General features: G+C 41.6%; 1 pseudogene; it reads right to left on the bottom strand.

Annotated features, from left to right (window-relative positions):
• Nucleotides 1–591: 591 nt before the first annotated feature.
• Nucleotides 592–2,129, bottom strand: LOC148017341 (pyrophosphate-energized vacuolar membrane proton pump 1 pseudogene; annotated as a pseudogene).
• Nucleotides 2,130–3,639: the final 1,510 nt, after the last annotated feature.

Raw genomic sequence — 3,639 nt, 5'->3', positions numbered from 1 at the left:
TTAAAGCTAGTTAATCTCAAAATGAATCACCCAATAAAGCAAGATGTAAAATATGTACAAATTTTAATTTTCAAAGTTTAGTAGAAATAAAGGCATATACCTGTATCGTGATTTGAAGAGACATTAGGGCCAATGACCTCCTTAGCTTTCATTATTCCATTATCTCTTGTACCATCATTTGTGATTTTGTTACCTTTATGTACACATAATAAACCAAAGTTTAGAAACATAAGAGACATTTGTAAAATATCAAAACACGCATTTGTAAAACATCAAAATATCAAAACATTTCTTATAAACAAAGCGTGGAATAATTTCAACGCATTAGCTGTAATATAGATGAAATGATATGAAACGTAGCATGAAGAGTCAAAAATTAACTGGAAGAAAGAAACATTTAGAATAATCAAATGATGAACAAAATACCGACAATCATCAGCAAGAGCTCATCAGTTTTCTTACTGCTGCTCAGAGCCCAAGCAAACATCTCAGCAATCTGTTTCTCGGACTCTAGGAACATCTTTGTACGCATGGCCTCCAGATCATCACGAAATCACTCAGACTCTCTCTGCATCTGCAATTTCATCTCTTCTAATCTATAAGAAAGCGCTCCCCCAAAGTACAGATCACGGAGACCAATCTGAGAAAGCGCTCCCCCAAAGTGCTGTCAACTGGGGGTTGTTGATGCCGCAAGCTGGACTTTGAAGAAGTCCTATGGTTGAGGAATTTGTCCATCTTGAAAGCCTTCGCGGCCTCATAGTCTATACTGCGGCTGCGCTTCTTGTGGAGAGCTGTGTAAGAAGTATCATGGTCATTAGAGACCGGTTGCGATACCAACATTATCACTTATGGGACCATATGCATCTATGGCTAGACATGTGGCAATGGTACAAAGCATTCCAAGAGCTGCAACTGTGATCCCGTACATGGCTACTAGGGTATGGCTGACATAGATGGCAACAGCAATAGCAAATATTGGAACAATTACAAACTTGTAGCCAAGTGCCAAACCAAAGATGACATTGATAGCAGCTCCTGTCCTGCAAGAATCAGCAACATCCTGGACTGGTCTGTATGTATTGCTGGTGAAATACTCTGTAACGTAGCCAATTACCAACCCTGCCCAAAGCCCTACTCCAACACAAAAAAATAGTTTCCAGTTTTGAACCATCTTTGCACCACCATTAGGATCATATATGTAAAACGTGGATGGTAGTGCCAGCCAACAAACAAAAGCTGCACCGAATGTCATTAAGATGGTGGATATCAGCAAACTGTCTCTTCAGTGTAGATTCAATATCCCTTAGATTTGAGATCTCAAACACATCAGTTGCGAACAAGGTTGTGATGAGACACACCACAATGCCCATAGAGCTAATGAGTAGAGGGAAGCACATAGCAGTGAAGTCATGATTTGTGCCAAATGATGACATGGAAGCCACAACAAGAGCTGCGCAAGAAGCTTTAGCAAAGGAGCCAAACAAATCTGAACCCATTCCAGTAATATCTCCCACATTATCACCCACATTGTCAGCAATGATCGCTCGATTTCGCGGATCGTCCTCTGAGATATTCCTTTCTACTTTTCCAACAAGATCTGCTCCAACATCCGCAGTTTTGGTATAGATTCCACCTCCAACCCTTTCAAATAGAGCCACAGATGAGCATCCAAGCCCATAGCCAGTGATGGCCTCAAAAAGGCCCTCCCAATTATCCTTATAATAAAGCTGGAACAGTTTTATAGTGATGTATAAAACTATGAGGCCATTAGCAGCAAGTAAGAAACCCATCACCGAACCTGATTGAAAGACGATTTTGAATACTTTGCCTATCCCTTTTCTGGCTTCCAAAGTTGTGCGAGCATTCGCATATGTTGCGATCATCATGCCCAAAAATCCCGACACTATGGACGTCAAAGCTCCCAATATAAATGCAACTGTAGTGAAAATTGCTGTAAAGAGAGCTGGGGCACATTCCTGCTTTGGATCGTATCTGCAAGGCTGGGGCTTACAAGCTTTGGAACCGTTTTGTAACTGTGCCCTAGATGTGGATGATTATCACCCTGTCAAGCTTATTTTTCCTTCTGTACTATATGGCTTTTCAGATCCTGTATAAAGTTTACTGTTCATATTCAACAAAGCAGTCTGAAGCACCAAAATCTGTTTAGATGTGGGTATTAACTGCGATAAGCAGCTGTATCTCTTGGATTTCAGTACCAAGTGTATGCCTAATGCTGCAAGACTAGCTTGCTGGTGAGTTTAGCTTCACTGCGTAAATACAACAGTTCTGGCTACCAATGTAATCTTGGCACTACTGCCATATTATGGACTGTTTAGAAGGCTTACATGAAAGGAAAGACAAAATATTTTATGTCGTTGTTTCTGACGCAAGATCAAAAGAAAAAAAGCTGTGTGCTGTATAAAAAAAGAAGAGTAGACCAGAAAAACAAGGCAGAAAGAAAAAGCTCCAGAAATTACAAGCTGTAAGGCTTTACCGGTCAAGAGAGAACAGCTCTTACATACATTGATGCTGGTGGACAATGGTTCAGGGCTAGTAAGGGTGCACCAGAGCAGATACTTGATCTAGCTCATAACAAAGTAGAGATTGAAGGGAGAGTACATGCAGCGATTGACAAATTCGCTGAGCGGGGCTTGCGATCACTTGCTGTTGCCTTACAGGAAGTGACTGAAAGGAATAAAGAGAGTCCTGGTGGCCCGTGGCGATTTTGTGGTCTATTACCCCTTTTTGATCCTCCACAACATGACAGTACTGAGACCATTCAGCGAGCTTTGAACTTAGGTGTCAATGTGAAGATGATAACAGGTGATCAGTTGGCCATAGCAAAAGAGACAGGGAGCAAGGGCATCAAAAATAGAGAACCAAGATGCTATTCATATTGCCATAGTGAATATGCTGGCAGATCCAAAAGAGGCCTGAGCAAACATCAGAGAAGTGCATTTCCTACCTTTCAATCCAATGGACAGGAGAAGCAGCTCTGCCAGCTCTACCGGCCTCTACTGAGCCAAAGATGGACATAGTTAGTTCTTGAACAGGATGGTCAAAGGACTGGATTTCTTGCAGAGTCTGTTGATCAGTATGCAGATGCAATGATCAGAGTGTTGCGAATGTCAGAAGAAGAACGGTTACAAATTCCTGCATCTGCAAGGCAATGGACATCTTACACTTATCTGGAATAAGTATGGGTGGGATCAGGTGTCAAACATAATATTTGTTGACCAGCCAATTGGGACTGGTTTTAGTTACAGCAGTGATATTCGAGACATTCGGCATGATGAGAATGGCGTCAGTGAAGATATGTACAGTTCTTTGCAGGCCTTCTATGAAGCACATCCTGAGCTTTTAGGAAATGAGTTCTATGTTACCGGAGAATCATATGCTGGACACTACGTTCCTGCTGTTACTAGTCGCATTCACATGGGCAACAAAGCGAAAGAGGGTTTACCAATCAACTTGAAGGGATTTGCTATTGGCAATGGCCTCACAGATCCAGAGATACAGTACAAAGCATATGCAGATTATGCTTTTGAGATGGGCTTTATTGGTGATAAGGATCACACCAGATTGAGCAAGCTGTATCCTGCATGCCGTATGAGCAAACATCATCAAGTATCAATATTG

Source organism: Lygodium microphyllum, chromosome 22 (assembly GCF_053477565.2).
Source record: "Lygodium microphyllum isolate KBCC chromosome 22, Lygodium_microphyllum_v1.1.10, whole genome shotgun sequence".
Lineage (NCBI taxonomy): Eukaryota > Viridiplantae > Streptophyta > Polypodiopsida > Schizaeales > Lygodiaceae > Lygodium > Lygodium microphyllum.
Note: the sequence above shows the minus strand (reverse complement) of the source record. Positions and strands in the feature narration are given on the sequence as shown.